Genomic DNA, 15247 nt, shown 5'->3' with positions numbered 1-15247 from the left:
ATACAAAAGGCCTCCTTGCACGTAGGTAACCAAGTCAAAGTTCAGTTGCACATTGTGCATTGAAAAGTGATAATTTCTAGAATTATTCATTTCCAATAATTTTCTGAAGTAAAAGAGTTAAAGAAAAAAAGATTAGAAATAAGTCTACAAATCAATTATGTTTCAGAAACACACGTATTTGTTAATAGTGCAATAACGAGAAATTGAGCCATCATTTTATTATTCAAATATTAAAATATTATACAATGAGTACAAAAAAATATTAATAAAATAAATGCATGAATCTAAAAAATTTAACGCTTATGAGGCTATTCGGCATTTTCGAAGCCTTAAGATTATCCATTTCTTTTACTTGGAGCACAGACTAGAAAAAAGAATATTGACCCATTTTGGACAGCTTCCCTAGATCCATATACTCGCCGCCGTGCAATGTCGCCGTGCAATTTTATCTTATATTTTATATCCGTCGTTGAACAGCCGGCCCAATTTTTGGTTTACGACTGCTTATGCTCAACTCCGTAGCCTTGTAATTTTGAACCAATCTAGAAGACAAGGAAACTCCTGGATCAGTAATCACAGAGGTATTGATTTGCTATGGGAACATGGAGGACTTTGCAACTCGACAGATTTAGCGAGTATCAGTCACCATTTACTACACGGGGAGTCTCCGACCGGTGGGGATCGAACCTACGAACTCTTGGTCATTAGCCCAGTGCCCTACCAACCAGGCTATCCCGCCCCCCTGCAGTTGGAAAAAAAAAAAAAAAAAAAAAAAAACTTAATTTCTTCACGATTGATTCCGAGAAAAGTAATTTGACAACTTTTCTCCTTCTATTGCTAATGCTATGAGCGCTTAAACTGAATTTGAAAAAACTGACAAAAACAAAAAAAGTTTTTGAATTTTTTTATTTATTTATTTATTTGTTTGCAATATGTAGATTGCCATATAAAGATGCCAAACATATAAAAACCTCAATTTTGAATATTTTGTCGCTTATGTTGATTTTTCATTTGCGCGGAAGTATAGTAGGATTCATAATCTTTCGTAAATTTAATAAATAAATTAATGCATAGATAACTTGAAGTATTCAAGATTTGTTTACTAACTTTCAGGATTTAATTTTGTATGCATCAGTGCTTTAAGTATAAAAAATCATGTTTTCGTCCTCGAATGTTACGTCTTTGGACACTAAACAAATATATGAAACTGCGTCCACTTACTTTCCGACTAGCTTAAGCACTCAAAATCCCTGCAGTAAATGACTACACAAATTTTAATCGTTTTCTGCCCTCTTCAAACAATTTTTAGCGTTATCCTACAGCCAATTAGAATTTATCGTCAATGTAAATTTCGACCATTTTCCAAATACTTACAGTGATCAAGTGATCAACTTTTAATTGGAACTCTGCACTTGCTAATGATACTAATTTCAACAGCTTTTAAACAGCTGCAAGCAGTACTCATCTCCAAATAGAATTAATCATCGATCGAAGTTTTGACATACTTCCGACTTGCTAGAGCTCTCAAATTTTAACTAGAGTTCTCTGACTAATGTAATGACAATACTTCAGATTACAAATCCTTTTCAAAATGTTGCTTTTGAAGCAAATCTATATTTTTACCTTTTTTGACATAGATTGAATGACACGAAAAATATATGTTAAATAAAAACAACAACGTTTTTCAAGTGAACTGAATGGAGAAAATAATTCGATTTTTGTCGTACCTCAAAGAAGAAGAAGGTTACAAGGTTAGATTTCTATCAGCACCGATGATTCCCTCTTTCCCTTACTATACTGCTTGAAACAATTAAAGGATATAGTAAATCTTGTATACACTCTATAACAAAAAAATCGACGCACCAGGAAAGCACTGAGACGCCTTTGACAGCCGGACCCCTTCGGTCGTCATTAAAGGTACACTTACTGCACAGCGGTACGTCGACGACATCCTAAGACCTGTTTCGATTCAGTTCCTTTTGCAGTGCCCTGGGCTGGTTTTTCAGCAAGACAATGCCAGACCACATACGGCACGTGTTGCTATGAACTGTCTGCAAGCTTGTCAAACTCTTCCTTGGCCTGCCAGATCACCAGATCTCTCTCCCATCGAGCATGTCTGGGATATGATGGAAAGGCGATTGCATATGGCACGGAATGTTGATGACCTCGTTCGACAATTGGATCGAATTTGGCAGAAAATACCGCAAGAGACCATCCGGGTGCTTTATCGGTCTATGCCACGCCGTGTGGCAGCTTGTATCCAGGCTGGAGGCGGGTCAACACCTAATTGAACTTGTTACTGTAACTCTGCACTAAACTATTCAATTGTTCAGAAATCTTAATCATTTATTATTCTGTACATTGTCTTCCTATCCACCAATTTTCGTTTCAATCGGAGAATTTCTTCTTGGTGCGTCGATTTTTTTGTTATAGAGTGTATAATAACGGTATAAACAAAAAATTTTATTCTGCATAAAATGGAAGAAGAGAGTCACTAATGCAATTTTTTTTCAGACTTCGCCGAATACAAATTTTGTGTTTGACGTCGAAGACAACGTTTTAGCGGTAGCAAATTTGATTTGGCTTTCAGCTTAATGTATTACAAAACGCAAAAGAATGATCGACATTCAGTAAGAGCGTTGTTTCGATGAATGCGATGTCTCAACGAAGTCATTTAACCGAATCAGAAGCTTGGAGAGTTGTTGGAAGTAGCAGAAGCCATTGGAGTTTCACAAAGTGTAATTTCCAGGATCTGGAACCATTTTTTTTTTCTTTCTTGGAGACTGGAAAGGCAGGCCGAAGATTAGGACAAGGGCGTAGACGTGCAACAACGTCCAATAAAGAATGTTATTTAACGCTAACGGCTCAGAGACACCGAAATATGAATGCCACTCTTCTTCAACAACACCTTCACTCGGCTATTGGCACCACAGTTTCGACACAAACTGTCAGAAACCGCCTTTACGCTGTAGGTCTATATGCTCGCTGACCAATGGTGTGTGTCACGTTAACAGCAAGGCACCGTAGCGCCCACTGGCAGAGGGCAACAGAACATGTGAACAGGAGGAGAAATGAATATTATTTTCTCTGACGAGTCCCGTTTTTACGTTCATAATGGTAATAGATGTATTTTCATATGGAGGGAACGTGGCACTAGAAACAATCCTGCGTTCGTGTATGAAAGTGTAAGATTTGGCGGTGGGGGTGATGGTCTATAATGGCATCTCCATTGATGGGCTCGCCGATCTCTGTATCATTTAAAATGGGGCTCTCACCAGTCGCCGATATAGGGATGAGATCCTAAGACCTATTTTAGTCCCTTACGCTGCTGCAATTGGAGATGACTTCATGTTAATGGACGAAAATTGCAGGCCACATCATGTTGACTTGGTGAATGATTTCCTTTCGGATCATAAGAATGGATTGACCAGCGTGTTCTCCGGATATGAACCCAATCGAGCATGCTTGGGACATTCAAGGCAGACTAATTGCTAGAAGCCTACCACCCTCACAAACTCTCCAAGAACTGGAAAGAACTCTTCTGGAGGAGTGGGACAGAATACCCCAGCCCCTTATTAATAACCTCATTGAGTAGATGCTTCAAAGGTGTTCAATGTTGTTGCTTATTTACTTCCTTTTTGGCAAGGATTCTAATTATGTATATTAAGAGCGATAAGTACGAAACACTTCATGATTGTTTTTAAAGAAACACTTTGATATAAATTTCATTTTAGATTTTTTCGGAAACGTAACTCTAAAATTTTTTTCTATTATTGTAACAGTTTAAGATTATAAGATAAGACGAAACGCCTTATTATTGTAACAATTGAATTATTGTAACAATTTGTATTGTAACAATTTTAAATTAGAAATATTTAAGTATTTTAAAGCTTTTCGAGAGTCTGGTAATATAAAAATCAGCATATTTCATAACAGTTAGATAACATTACCAAAAATGATACTTTGCCCGCATCTTTTTTTTCCCAAAATTAAAGAGAGTAATAGGGAAAATTATTTAACATTTAACTTCTTCTACATTGTACTATTTAATGCTATTATTAATATTAATATTTTTAAAAATAAATTTTTTATCTTGATTCATTAACTATATTTTCGAGTAGGGAATTTATAACTTACTTAATAAACTGAGCTCCCAAATTGAGATTTGAAAACGGAAAAGTAATTGAACAATAAATGGTTTAACACTTAACTTTTCTTAATCTTTTTCAAACATATCTTATTTCCCCCCAAAAATGTGATAAATACATCATTTCTATTATTTATGGTATTTTTTTTATCAGATTTATGTATGTCACTTTATTGTTTGTTCGACATAAATTTCTCGAATGAGTAAATTGAAACTTTAAACAAAAACACAAACAAAAATTCTTTCAGGATACGATCATTTTACGTCATTATCGATAAAAATGATTAGATTTTGAAAATTCAAGGACTCAATATTATTTTTTATTAAAAATATTTATTATTTCTTAATTTCACTAACAGTATTAAATAAGTGCACTCAAACTAAAACTTTATGATAAAATGGAAATTAAATCGAAGATGCTATTAATTTTCTGGCAACGAAAAAGATTTTGTAAACAAAAATAGGACTGTTTAGAGATTAGAGAAGTTTATAGGGAAGTTTATACTTATTAGCTATTTATTTTTTTAAAAAATAAATAAATATTTTTCTTCTTCTTTTTTTTTTTGCTTTTGATTTTTTTTTCCTATTTCATCGAAGTCATTACCAAACCACATTTTTTAAAGCATTTTTGTTTCGGTCATTAATTTACTCAAAGAAGGATTTAACTGTTTACAAAAGAGGGGAGAGAAAATTGCAATAAAAAAGTTGTTAACTAAAGAACGGCAAATTTTAGCATTTATTAATTTATTAANAACAACACCTTCGAACACAAATATCACACTTTTTAGGGAATGGTTCATAAGATTCGTACTAATAGGGGAAGAGTACTGTAAAAGTAATCGGTGCGCAAAACTAAATAGGCGTGTTTCTTCAAAAAATAACTCCACCTTCCTTAAATTAAAAATTCCGTAGAACAATTTTGGATAATAATTTCGAAATTCTATTGAAATAGCAGATAAATAATTCTTTCAATTTATGATAAATAGAGATAAGTTAAACCTATGCTGTTTTGTCGAATACAAAAGGCCTCCTTGCACGTAGGCAACCAAGTCAAAGTTCAGTTGCACATTGTGCATTGAAAAGTGATAATTTCTAGAATTATTCATTTCCAATAATTTTCCAAAGTAAAGGAGTTAAAGAAAAAGAGTTAAAGAAAAAAGATTAGAAACAAGTCTACAAAACAATAATGTTTAAGAAACACACGTATTTGTTAAAAGTGCAATAACGAGAAATTGAGCTATCATTTTATTTTCATTCTACATGCAATCGTCAAATATTAAAATATTATACAAAGAGTACAAAAAATATAGATAGAGCAATTGCATGAATCTAAAAAGTTTAACGCTTATGAAGCTATTCGGAATTTTCGAAGCCTTAAGATTATCCATTTTTCTTTTGACTTGGAACACAGACTAGAAAAAAGAATGTTGACTCATTTCGGACCGGCGAAAGAACAAAGCTCTTCCCTAGACCCATATACTCCCGCCGTGCAATTTTATTTTATATTTTATATCCGTCGTTGAACAGCCGACCCAATTTTGGGTTTACGGCTACTGATGTTCAACTCCGCAGCCTTGTAATTATGAACCAATCTAGAAGACAAGGGAACTCCTGAATCAGTAACCACAGAGGTATTGATTTGTTATGGGAGCATGGAGGACCTTGTAACTCGACAGATTTAGCGTGTATCAGTCACCATTTACTACACGGGGAGTCTCCAGCCGGCGGGGATCGAACCCACGAACTCTTGGTCATTAGCCCAGTATCCTACCAACCAGGCTATCCCACACCCCTGCCGCCGTGCAATTGAAAAGAAAAAAAAACGTAAGGGCTTTACGATTGATTTCGAGAAAAGTAATTTGACAACATTTTTTCTTCTATTGCTAATGCTATGAACGCTTAAATTGAATTTCAAAAAACTGATAAAAACTTTAGAATTTTTTTATTTATTTATTTATTTGCAATATGTAGATTGCCATATAAAGGCGCCAAACATATAAAAATCTCAATTTTGAATTTTTTGTCGCTTATGTTGATTTTTTATTTGCGCGGTAGTACAGTAGAATTCATTATCTTTCGTAAATCTAATAAATAAATTAATACATCGATAACTTGAAGTGTTCAAGATTTGCTTACTAACTTTTAGGATTTAATTTTATATGCATCAGTACTTTAAGTATAAAAAAATCATGTTTTCGTCCTCGAATGTTACGTCCGTGAACACTAAACAAGTACGTTTATGAAACTGCGTCCACTCACTTTTCGACTAGCTAAAGCACTCAAAATCCCTGGAGTAAATGAGAACACAAATTTCAATCGTTTTCTGCTCTCTTCAAATAATTTTTAGCATTATCCTACAGCCCATTAGAATTTATCGTCAATGTAAATTTCGACTATTTTTCCAATTACTTACAGTGATCAAGTGATCGACTTTTCATTGGAACTCTGTGCTTGCTAATGATGCAAATTTCAACCGCTTTTAAACAGCTGCAAGCAGTATTCATCTTCATATAGAATTAATCGTCGATCGAAATTTTGACATACCTCCGACTTGCTAGAGCTCTCAAATTTAAACTAGAGTCCTGTGAATAATGACAATACTTAAAAATCCTTCTCGAAATGTTGCTTTTATAGAAATTTATATTTTTACCTTTTTTGACATAGACTGAAAGACACAAAAAATATATGTTAAAAATAAATTTAAAAAATCAATAACGTCTTTCAAGTGAACTAAATGGAGAAAATAATTCGATTTTTGTCCCACCTAAAAGAAGAATAAGGTTACAAGGTTAGATTTCCATCAGTGCCGATAATTCCCTCTTCCTCTTACTATACTGCTTGAAACAATTAAAGGATATAGTAAGTCTTGTATACAATAATGGTAAGAACAAAAATTTTTATTCTGCATAAAATGGAAGAAGAGAGTCACTAATGCAATATTTTTTCAGACTTCGAAGTATGCACATTTCGAGTTTGACGTCGAAGACGACGCTTTAGTGGCAACGAATTTGATTTGGTTTTCAACTTAATGTAATACAAAACGGAAAAGAATGATCGACATTCAGTAAGCGCGTTGTTTCAATGAGTGCGAACGAATGAGTTCTCAACGAAGTCATTTAACCGAATCAGAAGCTTGGAGAGTTGTTGGCCGGTTAGGGGGAGGTCAAATACAGGCTGAAGTAGTAGAAGCCATTGGAGTTTCACAAAGTGTGATTTCCAGGATCTGGAACAGCTTTTTTGGAGACTGGAAATGCAGGCCGAAGATCAGGGCAAGGGCGTAGACGTGCAACAACGTCCAATAAAGACCGTTATTTAACGCTAACGGCTGTGTAAGACACCGAAATATGAATGCCACTCTTCTTCAACAACACCTTCGCTCGGCTACTGGCACCACAGTTTCGACACAAACTGTCAGAAACCGCTTTCACACTGTAGGTCTGTATGCTCGCTGACCAATGGTGTGTGTCACGTTAACAGCAAGGCACCGTCGCACCCCAGGCAGTGGGCAACATAGCATGTGAACAGGAGGAGAAATGAATATTATTTTCTCTGGCGTGTCCCGTTTTTCCGTTCATCCTGACAATAGGCGTATTTTCATATGGAGGGAACGTGACTCTAGAAACGTGTTCGTGCACAAAATTGTAAGATTTGGCGGTGGAGTAGTGATGGTCTATGCTGACATCTCCATTGATGGGCTCGCCGATCTCCGTATCATTCAAAATGGAGCTCTGACCGGTCGCCGATATAGGGATGAGATCCTAAGACCTATTTTAGTCCCTTACGCAGCTGTAATTGGAGATGACTTCATGTTAATGGACGAAAATTGAAGGCCACATCGTGCTAACTTGGTGAATGATTTCCTTTTGGAGGAAGAATCATAAGAATGGATTGGACAGCGTGTTCTCCGGATATGAACCCAATCGAGCATGTTTGGGACATTCAAGGTAGACTAATTGCTAGAAGCCTACCATCCCCACAAACTGAGACAGAATACTCCAGCCCCTCATTAATAACCTCATTGACTAGATGCCTCAAAGGTGTTCAATGTTGTTGGCTGTCCGGGGAACCGATACCCTCTTAAAAATGATTTTCTTTTAAGGAAACACCTTTTTTTACCTGTTTTTCTCATATGCACAAATTGTGTTTTTTTCCTTTTGTACCCAAAAGCTCTAAAATGCATTTTTTTTCTGTCAAATAAATGTCATTTCCATCTCATATAGCCTACTACGTCTGTCGATAATGTATCAGTCATTCAAACAATTTTTCAGGTGACCACAACCTCAGTATCCCTTAATTGTTTTGAACAGTGTATAAAGAGACACACTTTACGTTTTTCGTTTAGGGTGTGACAAATATACTGATTATTGTATCATTTTCTGTTCTTTAGTCTACTTGAAGAAAACTTAAATTTTAAAATTAATGTTTTATTTTATTATTAATTTGTTGAATATTTTTACATTTCAAAAATAGTTTCTTAGTTTTTTTTAGCTTTTTTCCTTTCTATAATTCTGGAAAGGTAACAAAGAATATTAATATTTTTCCTCATCTTTTGAAAGATAATATTGCCATATAGTCTATATTTTACTAAGAAAAATATTTTAACTGTTATTTTGAATTATGAATCTAGCTGTTAATATTTATGGCACAATATTCTTCAATATATTCGCCAGTCTTTCATCATATTTTTCTTTTTCCCTAGCTTAAATATTAATTTGATATTCAATATTCAGCTTATTTACTTCATTTTTGACAGGGATTCTAATTATGTATATTAAGAGTGATAAATACGAAACACTTCATGATTGTTTCAAAAAAACACTTTGCTATAAATTTCACTTTAAATTTTTTCGGAAACATAACTCTAAAATTTTTTTTTTGAATTATTGTAACAATTTACGATTATAAGATAAGACGAAACACTTAATTATTGTAACAATTGAATTATTGCAACAATTCATATTGCAACAATTTTAAATTAGAAATATTTAAGTATTTTAAAGCTTTTCGAGAGTCTGGTAATATAAAAATCGACATATTTCATAATAGTTAGATAACATTACCAAAAATAATACTTTACCCGCATCTTTTTTTTTCCAAAATGAGAGTAATAGGGGAAATTTTTTAACATTTTACTTCTTCTACATTGTACTATTTAATGCGTATGCACAAATATTTCTAAAAATAAATTTTTTAGCTTGATTCATTAACTATATTTTCGAGTAGGAATTTATAACTTACTTAATAAACTGAGCTCCCAAATTGAGATTTGGGAACGGAAAAGTAATTGAACAATAAATGGTTTTACACTTAACTTTTCTTAATCTTTTTCAAACATATCTTATTTCCCCCAAAAAATGTGATAAATACATCATTTCTATTATTTATAGTATTTTTTTATCAGATTTATGTATGTCACTTTATTGTTTGTTCGACATAAATTTCTCGAATGAGTAAATTGAAACTTTAAACAAAAACACAAACAAAAATTCTTTCAGGATACGATCATTTTACGTCATTATCGATAAAAATGATTAGATTTTGAAAATTCAAGGACTCAATATTATTTTTTATTAAAAATATTTATTATTTCTTAATTTCACTAACAGTATTAAATAAGTGCACTCAAACTAAAACTTTATGATAAAATGGAAATTAAATCGAAGATGCTATTAATTTTCTGGCAACGAAAAAGATTTTGTAAACAAAAATAGGACTGTTTAGAGATTAGAGAAGTTTATAGGGAAGTTTATACTTATTAGCTATTTATTTTTTTAAAAAATAAATAAATATTTTTCTTCTTCTTTTTTTTTTTGCTTTTGATTTTTTTTTCCTATTTCATCGAAGTCATTACCAAACCACATTTTTTAAAGCATTTTTGTTTCGGTCATTAATTTACTCAAAGAAGGATTTAACTGTTTACAAAAGAGGGGAGAGAAAATTGCAATAAAAAAGTTGTTAACTAAAGAACGGCAAATTTTAGCATTTATTAATTTATTAAATTTTGAATATAGAATTTCTTTAAAACATTTTTATTTCTCAGTAACTATTCGATCAGATTAATTCAAATTTTGTACTTTGCCAGAAAAATTACACTTTTTAAAATTATGTAAGAAATTGTAAACCTCCAATTTAAATTTTTTTTGACTATCATTAAATAAAATTACAAAAAGTAATAAATATTCACTAAAAATTATTTCTTGCATGGAATTATATACGAATTTTATAACTCTGTGCAAAACATTTTCAATATGCTTGAAAAATTTGTGAGATGTAGCGAAATACGTGAAAAGTGAAATTAACATTAGAGGATCCAAACTTTGAACCGATCTCCTGATTAAACTATTGAGACCATACTTCCCAAATTGTGGCTACCCCCTATATTTCGAGGATCAGAACTCGGAATCCGTCGAAAAAGAAGGTATGTTTAATTAGAGAAAGTACGTTTTGTGTCTGATTTCGTAACTTAAAATATCGTCTGCACTTATTAATTAGCCTATTTTAAGTCGCCTCCTCAAGCCGCCTTGAGTTCTAAATCGTGAAAATCCGGTCATTAGATCAAAAATTATTCAGAATTGTCCGTTAATTTTTTTAGAACACTGTGCATATCTTAATGAAAAATGTTCTCTCTGTTGCCTAACCTTTATCAGTTGGATGTAACTGATGAATTGAGTGTTAAAATCAACATGTTATTATTTAAAATTAAAGTTATAGCTTTCATGGTTTAAAATCAATTTCTTTTAAAATAATGGATAGCTAAAATTATGCTTTTTCACGTTTTTCTGGTGCATAACTCCTTGATCAGTTAGTATTATACATTAAATAATGTTAACTTATTCTTACAGTCATTTGAAAAATAGAATTATTTCTCTCTACTTTTCGTTCGTATGAATATTTGTGCCATTTTATTCGATAGTACAATTTATGTAAAACATATAAAACACGCTTTATTTCTTTTATAATTTTTTTATTTCAACTAAAAAATAGAATTTCAATGAAATCGAAACTTAGCCGTCACCACGTGCAAGAAACAAGTTCAGCCCTTTTTGCGTGGTTACGCTAGAGATTTATGTTTATTAATTATATGTTAATTAATTAATTTTATTAATTATGCTTATTAGTTATAATTATATGCAAGAACACTTTATTAATATGTTGATCGCAACGAAATAAGGAATAACCAAAATTTGAAAAATAATCAACTGTACTTAGAAGAAAAAAAAAACTAACGTATACATGCGTAACACATTAAGAAGAAAAAAATTAGGGGACATTTTTCTCGTCAATAATATGTCACGATAACCTTATATAATTATAAATAACATTAAATATAATTATTTAATAACAGTAATATAGTTGCATATGGGAAATATGATTATCTAGGGAACAATTCAAATTGTAAATGGTGTTTATCTCTCTTAGAGTCTTTTATATTTTTGATTAAATATTTTTTTTTTTTTTGCATGAATGTTAAGATTAACGTCTGGCAAAATCTCTCTCACTCACTCTCGTATTTATCCCTTTCGACAATAAGTGAAGCATATCAAAAGTTATTCTCTAGAGTGATAAATAAAATTTCCTACATCAATGAATAAATAGTCATTATTTAAACCTAAAAAAAGAGAAAAAAACACCACTAAAATTGCAGTAACTTTCGAGCAAAATGGAATTTCGAAACTTCCTGTGTTACCAATTAAAATGGCGCTTTCAGAACTTCAAATTTCAATCATCTGTTTTTTGTGGACTGCAGAGCGGCCCACTTTGTATTTTTTACTTTATTGTACAAGTTTAACAGTTAATAATTCTCGTGCTAATTATCGAATGTCAAACCTTTTTATTCCATCGTACTACATGCGCAATTCTCAATAAACTTTCCATCAAATTTCCTATCAAATTTATAAGTTTTATATAGTTTTTGCACAAGAAAACAAAATGTAATATAAAGAACAAAATGTAATATAAAGTACAAATGTAATGTAATGTACTTATAGCAGCGGCGGTGGCGTCGCTAACGATTTTTTAATATTGAGAAAGATAATAAATGATCCATTTTTAACAAAAGTAAGGGTAATTATTGTTTAACGATTATGTAAACTTTTAATTAATTGCAATTCTTAATATTAAACTTTCTAACGTAATAAATCGACTGCTGCTGCGCCAAAAGTTGTCTGTAAAAACGAACATTAAATGTAGTTGTTTTACATGTAAAATTCCTTAAGCTGAAAAAAAAGAGAAAATAATCTTACTTCGTCCTTCATAAGAATTCAAAATGCAAATCTTTAAAAGCAATGCAGCATTCTTTGATTAAACTCAAAGGAATAAAAATTTTGAGATCGCAAAATACATGACAGCTAATTTATTTTCTTTATTTTTTTTATTCCTAGTCGTTATCTCGTTGAAGTGAATTCTCTGTACCGTTAGCTTTTCAAAAAAAAAGATAAAGTGATTCAGGGATAACTCTAAATTCTTTGAAAAAGTTTTCATTTGAATACACAATAAAATATTGAAAAAAAAATCATCAAATTTAAATCCTTACTGATAGTTGTAGACTGTTAAAAAAGGAAAATTGGCGAAATTTTAATTTCTGGAGAATGACTGTGAAACTCATAATTTTGTTATCAATAGAACATTCAATATTTCCAATTCATAAAGTAAATTAATATCTTTGTAAATCAATAATTAGGGTTAGTAGCGTGTCATGGCAAAAATAATCAGCTTTATTTCTAAAATCCACGAAAATCAAAGATAGGACCGCCAATATAATTCAAAGTTGTAATAGGAAAAAAAGTTTTCAGTTTGTAAATAACGTTATATCACAGAATGAAGAAATAGTGTAAAAATAATGTGCCATTGATAGGAATTATAAGAAAAACAAAATTTGAGTGAAACAGCTGTTTCAAAAATATATAATCTAACAACAAATAAATGTTCAATTATAAAAACTTTTGTTGGCTTTCATGATAATTTTTTATTGCCATAAACACAAAAAAACTGCTTAAAACTTTAACTATTACTCCATTCGAATATTTCCCACTTTCTAAATGCATCAACTTCTCTCTGCTCAATCAGAAAAAGATAGCAATGACGAGTATAACGTGATTTATAATTTTAACCTGATGCTAAAATTTATTTTTAAATATCTGCACAGCAGTCAATAATAGAGTTCCTGCTATCTAACTAGTTATCAGGAATTCTAGTCCGTAATCACACATCAAATTTAAAACAAATTACAAATTTAACACAGTAATTCAAGTCACTCTAGTCTATTCTATATCACATTAAAATCAGAGTACAAAGTAGTATCAATGACTACAAATTTAATTCAAAATTAATACAAATTTTGAGGAGATAAATGGCTTTAAGAAAAAATTAACAAAAGTTAACCTATCTTTCTCTAAATGAAACCCTCATTAAATAAAAATATGTATGTACACATACGTTAAATTTCTGAAAAAAATTCATCCTAAATAATTATAATGGTAATTATTTCTGCTGGAAAAAAAAACTATTGTCAGTTATTGAAGATTTGAAACAAAAAGGGGGAGAATATATCATTTTGTTACATACTGTGTACCAATTTAAATACGAAATAATTAGCAATAGACACCTTTATCGCGTTTTTTTTCTTTAAATAATAGTTCAAAGTTTTCTTTAATTTGCATTACTGAACTCAAAATTCAACCAATGTGATGAAGTGAACCATAATATTTTTATCTTTACCATAATATCACACGAATTTGCCGCTAACTTCATAGAGTGTAAAACTGAACAGTACTTTAAGTTGAACCGTGTAATGTTTTAGGATAGAATTGAATAATAATATGGTCCAATTTGTTACCTGATAAAAGTAGCAGTAAATTTAAATGAGGTTCCACGCGATCCAAAATTTTTAACAGGATGGTTCCGTTTCGAATATTTTTGCTTGAATAACCTTTTCGAATTTCCACTATTACGAATTTTGAAATATGGTATCGAAAAAAAAACATGCTTTAAGTTACTAATAAAATAACATAAGAAATTTTAAAAAAATACACTTAATTATAGCGAAACATGGTTTTAAAACTGAAATATTTTTAGAACATTCAATCACATAACAACGTGATTTTTTTACAATAAATAACGTGAATTTAAAAATGTTTATTTCTATAAGCAATATAATGTAAGTGCACAAGGAAAAAAAGAAACAACTTTTAATTTTTATCCTTATAACTTTGCATGGAATTATCTTTAGATAAACGAATTTTTTAATTCGTTTCAAAAATTCTCTAGAGTAAAATCAACATTGAAGGGTCCAAACTTTCAGCCGCTCTCCTTAACAAGCTATTAGGACCATATTGCAAAGATTGCGACTACCCCTTATATTTTGATTGTCAGGAATCATAGTGTATCAAAAAAAGGTAAGTTTATTCAGACGAAGTACGTTTTTATCTAATTAAAATATCATTTGCAATTGCTAACATACTTGAAATCATTCACTTAAAGTGTTCCGTCTTTTTTTTCTCTTTTTATTTGTGCACTATATACATACTTTAGTCATACAATCGCAAGAAGGTCCCCCTCAGTGATCTGTTTTCCCCTTTTTTTCCTCACATCAAATTGAGTTATTGTAGCAGCATTTAATCAGCTTTCCTCGATTGCTTTTAACTGTTTATGCTTGGCATAGTACAGCCAAATCCAGTTCTTGGGTGAATAAACTCTAGTATTCAACAATTCATTTGGGGCTATTTTCGCTAAATAAGAGATGTTAATACACTTTCATTAGAAATTATAATCTAATCGATGATATTAAACTCTTTGTGGACATAGTGATCGTTATCTGAGATGATGTAAACAATTATTAACAACAAACCGCAAGTTGCGGTTTCTAGGCGATATGAATTATCACGATGTGTATTTCTTGTTTCAGTTTTATGAAAACAAAACCAAAAATATATTTTTCAAGACTGTAATTTATAAATTTCAAAATATCAGGTGGTTGAATATTTTCAAACTCTATCATATTTGCATTTTAAAGAAAAAGGTTGTTCTGTGTCCAGTGTTGATAGCAAAGGAATGATATCTCTAAGAAATAGTTGTGGGCAACTCAATTAGCTTTAATAATGA

At 31.3% G+C, this 15247-nt stretch overlaps 1 protein-coding gene across 2 annotated transcripts in view; it reads right to left on the bottom strand.

The window, feature by feature from the left end:
• The window catches only part of LOC107446827 (interferon regulatory factor 8), a 34591-nt gene extending 22100 nt beyond the window's left edge, over positions 1–12491 (bottom strand). The window contains exon 1 of one of the 2 annotated variants that reach the window (XM_021144327.3): positions 12391–12491. The gene's annotated coding sequence lies outside the window, so the exon portion shown is untranslated. Of the gene's footprint in view, positions 1–4137; positions 4249–12390 lie in introns of those variants that run through there. The other variant, XM_071181998.1, reaches the window with a different exon arrangement.
• Between the last annotated feature and the right edge of the window lie 2756 nt (positions 12492–15247).

This window comes from Parasteatoda tepidariorum, chromosome 1, assembly GCF_043381705.1.
Source record: "Parasteatoda tepidariorum isolate YZ-2023 chromosome 1, CAS_Ptep_4.0, whole genome shotgun sequence".
Taxonomy (NCBI): Eukaryota; Metazoa; Arthropoda; class Arachnida; order Araneae; family Theridiidae; genus Parasteatoda; species Parasteatoda tepidariorum.
The sequence above is the reverse complement of the archived record's forward strand: the minus strand, read 5'-3'. Positions and strand labels throughout refer to the sequence as shown.